The following is a 12,128-nucleotide window of genomic DNA, read 5'->3' as shown; positions in this document are numbered from 1 at the left end:
GATGGTTTATCCAGAAGAAATGTTCTTTTTTCTCAGTTGTTACCATGGAAATGTAACTCTATGTTAAAGGTAATAATGATATCAATATAAGCCATTGTTTCTCAAAACATTCTTAGGACAACCTATACCTTTTGTCTTTTTAACTGCATATTCCAGGGACCATCCCCAACCTACCCAAATTCCTGGAGTTTCATATGGTCATATACATTTTAACAAGCTCCTCAGGAAATCGTTGATGCACATTAAAACTCAGAAACCATTTTTAACAACTATGAAATGCTCACAGAAGAGATCCATACTTGAAGGATTTCAAGGAACCCAACCCTTACCTTACTCCAATCTACTACCCAAAGCTGTAATGGCCTTCACAATAGTGATTTCTAATTCATGCTATCCTGCATAGATACAATTTCCCTAGATTCTCAAAAAAGAGCCAAGAGCCTAGAGGAAAGTGTGGGAAGAAAAGCTGTGTCACTGCCACTGTTACTAAGGAGAAGAAAAATATGAAAGAGAAACTTTACCTCCAATTCCACAGGTTAGAGTTGAAAACAAAACAAATATGTTTACATTAAGTGTTTATTAGCTTCTTCCTGGACATGGCAGAACTACTCAGTACTCACTACAATAGCCAGAATAATTAGAAGTTAAATATTCATAGGCCCTTGGGCTGGAGTGAGTGCTTAGGTCAGCCAAAGACATGGCTCATAATAGAGTTTCTCCTTCAGTTTGCAAATTGTATCTTCACACATACACGTGCACACACACACACACACACACACACACTATATATGTATCTCCAATATGCATACATATGTATACATATATAAATGTATATATACACCTATATGTATGTACACACATTTATACACATACATATATACAATTACATGTATATACATTAATTTACCCAATATTTTTCAGCACCCACTGTGATAGACATGGCATTTTAAGCATTGGAATTAAGTCTCTAATTTTATAAGCCACAAATTAAGTTAGAAAATAAAGAAGAAAAACTTAGATTAATGTAAGTGCAATTTTAAGATAAAATGGCACCATTTAGTGGAGATCGATTAGGATGGTATTGCACACAGTTTAATACAGTAGTTTGGATGATCTGAGACTGCACCTCTGAGGAGTTGACATTTGAACTGAGAGCTGACTAGCAAAAAGAATTGACCATATGAAGATCTAGAGGAAGATTGTTCTATTGAGAGGGGAAAATTAGCATGTCTGGAGCTTGGTGAACAAATAGAAGAGGGACAATAGGTGATTTCAGAGACCAAGGCAGTAGTTTCATAAGCCTTATAGATAACATTAGAAACTTTCTTTTTACTAAAAATGCAATGAGAAGACATTCAAGAGTTTAAAAATCATAATGACAAGGTTGGCATATCCTGATTTGCAGTTTTTAATTATCATTTGGACTTCTATGTGAGGAATAGATAATCAAGCAAGATAAAAGAAAAAATAGTTAGAAAGCTATCTCAATAATTCATACAAAGAGTAATGGTGACTTGATTTAGGAGAGCAGAAGTGGAAATGAAGAAAATTTAAACAGAAAAAGATACATTTTTGATGCAGGCTTGCTGATATGTTGGAAATGGGCATGCAAGGAAAACAGTGAGATGATTCTAGATTTCTGGTTTGAACAAATAAGATAACGGAGAAGTCATTTACTCAAAAGAGGAAGTCTGAGGGAGATATATATTTACCTGGGAGGAAATCAAGGGTCATCAGTAAATTTGGCTGAATTGGAGTAAATGTCCTATTTTTTTCTTGTCGCATACCAGAACAGTTTCATTGGGATGCTTTTTTTTCTGCTCAAATTAGAGACTTTTAAATATTCAGATATGCATTTTTGAAGTTATTTTGCCATATACATTCTTAAGATACTCCCAGAGAAAACCATCCTCTCATCATGTACCTGAACAGATGAGATCTAGCTACAAATTTTAAGCAGTGATGACATGCCAGACATCTGGGCTTGAGGTAATGATTCAGTCCTTTTTGCCTTACCATAAGGGATGGAAAATTGACAGAATCACTTCTAATTCTCCATACTCTGTCCCCAGGAGTGAGAGATATAAACCAAAATATAGTGCTTATTTAAAATATGATTGATATTTATTCTTTAGTCACTGAATGCAAATATTATCTTCCAAAGCTGCTCCTCTTACGTTCTTTAAATACAACTTTATTCTCCTTACTTCTCTGTCTTGTCCACAATGACCTTTTACTCAAACCCTTAATGTGATTTTGTGAATAATGCCCTCTTGTAAAAGATTATGTAGCAAAAGTAGTAAATTACTACAGAGAAAGCTACCCAAAATGGGAGGGATCAATTCTATTCTGCCATAAACTCCAAACTCAGTTCCTTCTTTTCTAGCCCCAAGAATTCCATGCAAATCTACCTTTACTTCATGCTGTGGGAAATTCAAATGTCTTCAGCAAGGAGCTTCACTTGGTTTTTAAGAAGAAATACCTTTAGGGAAGAGACGAAAGCTAAGGAAAGATCACAGGGAAGAAAAGGCATTATGAAGGTAGAGGATAGAACCAAGAGGTATAATACATAGTTGAGTATGTCAAAGTTCAGGTAACCTTCTACCATTTACAGTTATAACCCTTTTCTGCCTTATTTAAATGTCTTACAGAACAAGAGGTGCCTCTGTGTTTATCCCTTAAAAAGAATATGGAGACATATGGGAGGGTCAACCATATTCATACCATTGGGCATGAAAGGTCTTAGGTACTCATGCCCAATTCCCTTCCCAGTTTTACCAGCTTCAGACTGAAATCTGTGCATACATTGAGAGCCTTTCCTTCTTTCCCCTGTCATCTCTCTAGGCAGCTCCTAATGCCCTCTTTCTGTGTCTCCTAGATGTTTCCCCATACTCACATGCACCAAAGCTTAGTTGTTAGGAATAAGAAGTAGATTTCTTGGGTCCTGCCTGAAGACTCAGATCATATGACTTATTCTCAAAGCTGTTGAGGTTATTAATGAAGAAAGCAACTCCCCAGAGTTTTTGCTTTTCCAGCCAGTTGGGCTGTTAATAAATACTTTATCTTAACCCCTCCTGTGAAGGAGATGGAACACTTATTTAATCTCCCCAAAGTCTTAAATCATCTTCTCCAAATAAAGTATGAAGCTAATAGAGCCTCAGGTGGCAGCTTTATGTGAGAAGAATCAGAGCACTTGTTTTTATGGCCCCAGGAGACCCTGATGTAATCTTTAGGAGGCCATTTTTCCTCCACATCTACTTCAAAGTTCAGATCTTTTCTGGTTGCTCTCAAGAGAAAATGTATCATCTTCCTGGCCTAAGTCTTTTGAATCATAATTATATTTTCTACTTGGTTTATCTCAAGTTTGAGGGTGGAAAGTTAGGTGGACTAGAAGCAATATGGTAAAAGCCAGTCAGCCTCCTCCAGTACTAAAACCACAATTTGCAGCCCTCACTATTCTTTTATTGAGTTCATCTTGCCAGAATTTTTATTTTTTTTCTAGAAAATTAGTGAATATACTTGTAACACAATATTTCAGTCTATAGCATCTCATCTCTTTTGTCCCAGGGATGATATCTACGGCTTCCCCTCCAGCCCTGATAGGAAACTTCCTGCCTGTTATCATTATTAAGAGAAAATAAACATATATTATCAGAAGAACAAATTTTCTGTCCCTGAAGTAATGTTTTGGTTGTTACCACACAGTGTTATGATTAAAGTAATATTTAATACAAATCAGAGACCCAGATGATTTCTGTCGGAATCACAAAATGTAATTGTATTTGGACATGTGGCTTTTAATGAGATGATTAAGTTGAAATGACATTGTTAGAGTGGACCTTGATTCAATATGACTAGTGTCCTTACAGGAAGAGGAAATTTGGGCACATAAGAAGATACCAGTGTGCACAGAGGAAAAAACATGCAAAGACACAGGGAGAAGACATCCATCTACAAGCCAAAGAGAGAGGCCTCAAAAGAAACCAGTCTTGCTGCCACCTTGATCTGAGATTTGACATAGAAAAAATTTTAAAAAGCCTGTTAAGAGAATGAAAAGATGAGCCTCAGACTGGGAGAAAACATTTACAAATGATATATCAACAAGACTTGTATATATAATATTTTAAGAACTCTCAATACCCAAAAGTTAAAAAAAAAGTAAAATCAGAAAATAGGCAAAAGATATGAACAAACATTTGACTGAAGAGAATGCATAGATGGCATATAATATATGTAAAGATCTTAACATTATTTATCATTGAGAAAATGCAAATTAAAATCAGATATTATATAATACTTCAGAGTGGCTTAAATGAAAAAGTAGTGATACAGAATACGGAGGACTTGGACCATTCATCAGTGCTGGTGGGAGTGCAAAGTGGTACAGCCACAATGGCAAATAATTGGCAGTTTCTTATAAAACTAGACAGACACTTACCTTATGGCCTAGCAATTATACTTTTGGGCATTTATCTCAGAGAAATGAAAAACTGTGTTTATACAAAAACCTATACACAAATGTTCATAGCAACCATTTTAGTAATTGCCCCAACCTAGAAACAACCTAAATGTCCTTAAATTGGTGAACAGTTAAACTATGGTATATCAATATAATGCATTACTGTTCAACAGTAAAAAGAAGCAAACTATTGATACATACAACAACTTGATACTTCTCAGGAGAATTCTGCTAAGTTTAAAAAAAAAAATCAATGATTTTTATACACCAATGATGATCTTTCAGAAAGAGAAATTAAGAAAACAATCTCATTTACAATTGCATCAAAAACTATAAAATACCTGGGAATCACATGAACCAAGAAGGTAAAAGACTTATTTTCAGAAAATTATGTCAATGGAAAAAAGAAATTGAAGAAGATACAAATAAATGGAAGCATATACCATGTTCATGGGCAGGAAGAATCAACATTGTTAAAATGGCCATACTACCCAAAGCAATCTGTAGATTCAATGAAATCTCTTTCGAAATACCAATAGCATTTTTCAGAGAGCTAGAACGAATAATCCTAAAATTTATATGAAGCCATAAAACACCCCGAATAGCCATGGCAATATTGAAAATGAAGAACAAAGTTGGAGGTATCACACTACCTGATATCAAACCATACTACAAGTCTACAGTAATCAAAACAACATGATACTGGCGTAAAAACAGATACATTGATCAATGGAATGGAATACAGAGCCCAGAAATAAATCCATGCCTATATGCTCACTTAATATGTGATAAAGGAGGTAAGAATGTACAATAGGGTAAGGACAATCTCTTCAATAAATGGTGTTAGAAAAATTAGACAGATACATGCAAAAAAAGGAAGCTGGACCACCTTCTTACACCATATAAAAGAGTAGACTCAAAATGGATTAAAGATTTAAATGTAAGACCCAAAACCATAACCTTCTAGAAGAAAATATAGGCAGTAATTTCTCTGATATTACTAACAGGAATTTCTTTTTAGATATATATCCTCAGGCAAGGGAAACAAAATAAAAAATAAACAAATGGGACTACATCAAACTAAAAAGTTTTTGTACAGCAAAGGAAACCATCAATAAAACAAAAAGACAACCCATGTTTGGGAGAAGATATTCTCTAATGATACATTAGTTAAGGGGTTAATATCCAAAATATATAAAGAACTTATACAGCTCAACAACAAAAAAGCAAACAATCCAATTTAAAAAATGGGCAGAAGACCTAAACAGATAGTTCTCCAAAGAGGAAATACAGATGGCTAATATACATATGAAAAGATGCTCAATGTCATTAATCATCAGAGAAATGCAAATTAAAACCACATTGAGATATCACCTCACACCTGTCAGAATGGCTATCATCAATAAATCAAAGAACAACAAATGTTGGCGAGGATGCAGAGAAAAGGGAATCCTCATACATTGTTGGTGGCATTGCAAATTGGTACAGCCACTATGGAAAACAGTCTGGAGATTTCTCAAAAAATTAAAAGTGAATATACCTTTTGACCCAGCAATTACACTTCTGGGTATTTATCCAAGGAAAATCAAAACAATAATTTGTAAAGATCTATGTACCTCAGTATTCATGGCACCACAATTTACAATAGCCAAGATATGGAAGCAACCTAAATGCTCATCAACAGATGATTGGATAAAGAAATTATGGCTCATACTTACAGTAGAATATTACTCAGCCATAAAAAAAATGAAATTCTACCATTTGCAATACATGGATGAACCTAGAGGTTATTATGCTGAGTGAAATAAGTCAGATAGAGAAAGAAAAATACAATATGATTTCACTTATATGTGGAATTTAAGGAATAAAAAGAACAAACTAATCAAAAACAGACTCACAAATATAGTGGACAATTTGGTGACAGACAGAGGGGAATGGGATTGGGGTGCTGGGAGAATGGGGTGAAGGGCTAAAGAAATACAAATTAGTAGTTGATAGTTGGTCACGGGGATGGGAAGCACAGCAGAGGGAATGCAGTTAGCATTAATATGATGGCTAAGTGGAGTGCTAGGGAGGGAGGAAGCAATTGTGGGGATCGTTTTATGAACTATATAGTTGTCTAACCACTGTACTGTATACTTGAAACTAATTTAAATAAATACATTTTTTTAAAAAGCCAATGATTTCATGTATGTAACTTTCTTGAAATAACAAAATTTTAGATATGGAGCACAGATTAGTAGTTGCCAGAGGTTAGAGATAACAGAAAGGAGGAAGAAAGAAAAGCAGGTATGTATATAAAGTTGTGGAATGAAGCCTCCTTGTGGAGATAGATCAGTTTTGTATCTTGGCTATGGTGTTATTTACATGAATCTACACATGCGATATAATTGCATAAAGCTATACATGTACACACGAGTGCATATAAAATGAGAAATTTAAATAATCTCTGTGGATTGTATCAATGTCAATTTGCTTGTTTGGATATTGTACTGTAGTTATGCAAGATTTTATCATTGACAAAAACTGGGTGAAAAGTCCACAAGATCTCCCTATATATATTTTTATGACTTCTTATGAATTGATAATTATTTCAAAGTAAAAAGTTAAAACAAATACTAAGCCTTCAAATATAAAGTAGTTTTTGTTTGTTTAAATAAAGAAATTGTAAAAAAAAATCTCTAAATATATGCTGCTGTGAAATTTAGGAGACTATATGTGTTGTTGAGAGCTAGTGAATCCCTGGAGATATTTTATTAATATCTGGATAATATGTGTCAATTGCTATTGGTCTGTGAGCACTGGGAACAGTAATTAGAATAAGAGATATATGTGTAAAAGTCTTGGAAATTGTCTTGTAAATAGAAGACACCAACAAGGAAACTGTTGGAGATGTACAGGATAGATTCCCCATCAAGGAAATGTGTCAGCAGGCAGCCTCCAAATCTCAGCTAATACAGGATCTCTCTCAGCTGCAGAGAGCCACTTTGCCCAAAGTCATGATCTTCTTCTTAGATGTGATTGAGGAGAGTTTTAAAAGCCTGGACATTTCAACCCCAAATGGGTTAATACTGTTGGGTATATTTTCTCCAGAGCTTTCTGCTAAGTTGGATGAGGCTTTGTCAGCCTGTATCTCAGTTTGGTTTCTTCCTTTGCCAAATTCTACTTCCTTGTGGAGATAGATCTTATTATCAAAGGTGTTAACCTCTAATAAACATGTTTCACCCAAAATTCTGTCTCAGCATCTACTTCTGGAGAGCCCAATCCATGGCAGGAATATAGTTATTAGGTGGCTTAGCTATCTACAAAAATATAAATTTCCTTGCTTAATAAGAATGTAAATGTTCTGGATTGAGAGCTACTGTAGGGAATAAAATATGTCATTTTATAAATGATGTCATGATTGTTTCTGCTAAGAAGATAATGTAACTATGTGAAAGTGTGCAAGAGGATGCATCCAATTATGGTTATAATCTTCAAGGTACTTCTTGGATCAGAAAAGAAAGTAGACTAATCAAAGGCACAAAAGAATGTAGACTAATCAAAGGCACAAAATAATCTGGACACAAAAATGATTCTTGATATCAACCTCACATCACAGATAAATTTCAGTTTGTGGTGAAGTTATTAAAAAGCTTAAAGCTATTATAAATAACAGAAGAATTTTTATTCATTGATTTTGGATTTAAGATTTCTTAAATATTTCACAAAAACAAGAACCATAAATAAATTTGCATTAAAAATAATTTATTTCCATGAAAAATTAAGAAAATTAAAAAGCCAGCTATAGAGCAGTAAAGGTATTTGTTGTATCTATATCTGACCTAACACTCATATCAATAATTCATAAATAACACCTGAAAAATCAATAAACAAATGACAGACAGCCTACTCTTTTTTAATGGTCAAAAGACTGGAACAAATTCTTCACAAACGAGGCAAGCAACCAATAAGGATATGAAAATGTTTGCAACATTATTAGTCATCAAGGAAATGCAATTAAAAACTACAAGATACCACTACACACTTGGTAGAATAGCTTTGTAAAAACAGTGAAAATATCTAGTTATGTTAAGGATGTGAATGAATTGAGACTCATGAACTATTAGTGAAATATAAAATTATGTAATCATTTTAGAAAATACTTATCAGTATCTACTGTAAATGAACATATCTTTTTCCAAGGAATTATATTCCTATGTTTAGGCTCAACAGAAATTCGTACATATGTGCACACACACACAAAAAAAACAATCAAATAAACATCTACCTGAATGATCAGACCAGCACTATTTGCAATAGCTGAAAATCTATTACTATCAAGAGTAGAAAAGTAAATACGGGACATATTCATATAATGGAATACTATATAGAAATGAAAATTAACAAACTACTGCTACATGCAAACACATAGATATTTCTCACAAACTTAATGATGAACATGGATGCCAGACACAAAAGAGCACATATAGTATGATTCCACTTTATAAAGGTTACAAGTAGATAAAACCAATCTAGGAGGTGAATTGGAAAGAGAAATAGAGGAACTTTTGCTTAACTTGTAAAATTCTATTTGTTGTACAATGGTAAACTTATTTTGCAACAAATTCATTGAGCTAGACCTTTATGATTCATTCACATTCCTTTACATAAATTAACTTTAATAATTTTTTGCTAAAAAATGGTTAATTAAAGCCATTTTGACTGTCAGTTTAGATTTGTCTATGACTCATTTTCTCAATCTTGTCTTCTTTTTTGTATCATAATTAAATAATTAAATGAAATTAATTTAATTTATTTAGTAATTGAATCGAATCTCATCATTTGCTTAATCAAAAAGGAAGATCTCTGTGTGTTTATCTGTATATCTTCTATATGTATGTCTATGACTAAAATCTGAAGTAGTAGATTTTTTTAAACTTTTTGCTATGTAGAATGGTGTTCAAGAGTTAGTAGTTTTAATCTGAAAATGGAAATTACTCTCCATCAATCAAGATACATCATTAAATTCATCTACCTCCAGTAGTATAAACTGGAGACTATTACATTGATTTTTATAATTAAATCATTTAAATATCTATGTGCCAAAAAAAAAAAAAAAAAACAGTGAAAGATGATGTCTATTTCTCAAATACGTCAATGTTAAATGGGGAAAGATACTCCAAAATACAAATAATTAAAATAAGTGTGATTGATTATAGCAGAGGTAGTAATAGCTGACACTGATTGACTGGTTATTACATGTTGAATACTGTTCTAAGTGCTTTATATTTAAACCTCAACAACTTTATGCAATAATAATTAATACATACATTTTAGAGATAAGGAAAAATAAGGTTACATAACTTGCCCACAGTGGCACAGCAAGAGCCAGAGTCACAATGTAAACCAAGTACTCAAGTTTCAACATTCATGTTCTGCATCACATGTATACTGAATTGTCATTTTCCTATGAGAAGAGAGGTTAAGACCTTGGCTTGCAGACAGTTGGCATTGTGATTCCTGTCCTTCATGTTACTCATAACTTGATTAAAAAGGAGTTCCATCCATGAGCAAACTGATTGTTGCCAAGCAGGAGGGTGGTTGTGGGGCTGAGTGAAAAAGGGGAAGGGATTAAGAAGTACAAATTAACAGTTACACAATAGTCACAGGGATGTGAAGTACAGAGTAAGGAATATAGTCAGTAATATTGTAATAACTAGGTATGGTGTTAAGGGAGTCCTGGACTAATCAGGAGGATCACTTCGTAAGTTATATAAATGGCTAACCACTATGTTATACACCTGAAACTAATATATTAAATGTCAAGTGCAATTGAAAAATAAAAAAATAACAAAATAAAAATTTTTTAAATGGGTACATGTGTTACTGAGGTGGAAGGAGATTCCCATCTTGTCCTGTTTTCTTATGCAGAACATGGAGATAGGAGTTGTAGAGAGAGGAATAAGGGGAAATAAAGACCTGGGTAGGAGAGCTCTCTTTTCCATGAGAAAGTGCTCTGGGTGCCCATTGGCTTCAGCCAGACATCAAAACTAGAGAAAAGAGGATGTGTGGGAGATTTTACTTCACCAAAACGAATGTCCTGCTCTCCTATAATTTACACACATTCCTCATTATAGGGATAGTGGTTGGGAGTTCTCATACACAGCTGAGGAAAAAGTGCTCCCTTAAGAAATCTATTTCAGTTCAAATCTCTAACTGGTCTACGTTATGTAGATAGGTATGCTGATAGATATAAATAACTAATCACTCTCCTAACAACAGGGCTGAAGTAAAAAGACACAGACAGAGACCTTGGGGACTGCTATTCAAAGCTCAGATCTCCAAAGCCGAGGGTAAAAATAAGGATACAAAAGATGGAAGGAGAGAGGGATGAAGAAAGTGAGGGAGGATAGAGAGGGAGGGCCAATGGGTAACCTAAATCAAGACTGGACCCTGGAGAGGAGCTTCTAAAATAAATATTCCTACCAGCCAGGATTTTGTGCAGATTATGAAAGGAGTGGCATCATGACTAAATCCTTGATAAAGCTAAGGATTCCAGATTCATGACTGTGGTACTGATGAATTGGAGAAAACCAAAATTCAGGTCGGTGAGGGTATCTATTGAATCTTGTCTCTGGCACCTCACTGCAGGCACCAGGGTAGAGAGAGCAGGAAATAGAGATCTGGTTTCTCAGCAAGATAAAAGTGATAGTATTATGTGTCAAGAGTATGTGAAGAATAGGCATGGGTCCTTAAGACTCTCCAACATCTTTAAAATCTGGTTTCTTTAAGGATTACCTCCTGAGATGTATAAAGTAAGGACACATGGACTCTGAAACACATGTGGCCAAAAAGAGTTATGGGAGCAAACCAGATGGCGGGTGTAGACTCGGGGATGAATTTTGCATTTCTACTTCTGGTTCTCTCCATATCTGAACTTGCAACCTCTCAGACCCCCATTCTAAGCCTGTCATTTCCTGCTTGGACTTTTTTTTTCTAGAAGTCCACATAAGCACCAAAGATAGAATTTATTCCAAAAGTGTAAGAAAAGGTAGCTTTGTAATTATCAGAGATTCAGATACTTTCTGTAGAGAAGTCACCATCTGACTTTCATCTAAGACTGATAAGCCAAGTCAAAATTACTCTTGACTAGAACATGGGCTGTGTGTGCCATTAGATCACAGACAGCAATTTACATAGTCCTATATCTTTAGCACCAGGAAAGAACTCAGAGTGTAATAGGTAGTCTCTGCTGAATTGAAACTATGGCAGAGTTTTTCTTTCTATAGCCCTTATAACACCCCCTCAGGGCATTTCTGGGTGCCAGGGATACACAGCTGTGTATTCAGAGTCAATCAACCACTTGGTAGAGTATAACAATCAATTTATGTGCTTCGATAATTTGAGAACCTGCTCATAATCAGGCCTGTAAGATGGTCAAAAATCAATTTGTATGTGTAGGCAAACCAATCACTCAGTAACTAAAAAAGAACACAAATTATGTGCTAGGCATTGTGCCAAGAATTAAGTATTGGGAATGGAGCTATCATTGGAAACCTTGAAATAAAATAAACGGAGAATTGATTGCAAATTTGAACTTTGTGGAAAAGACTGATAAGGGACTAAGGTTAGGAGACAAACAAACCAAGGACAGAGGGAGTAAATACTTGAAATAGAAAAAAAAGTG

This window comes from Pteropus alecto, unplaced genomic scaffold, assembly GCF_000325575.1.
Source record: "Pteropus alecto unplaced genomic scaffold, ASM32557v1 scaffold395, whole genome shotgun sequence".
Taxonomy (NCBI): Eukaryota; Metazoa; Chordata; class Mammalia; order Chiroptera; family Pteropodidae; genus Pteropus; species Pteropus alecto.
This window is presented reverse-complemented; position numbering follows the sequence as displayed.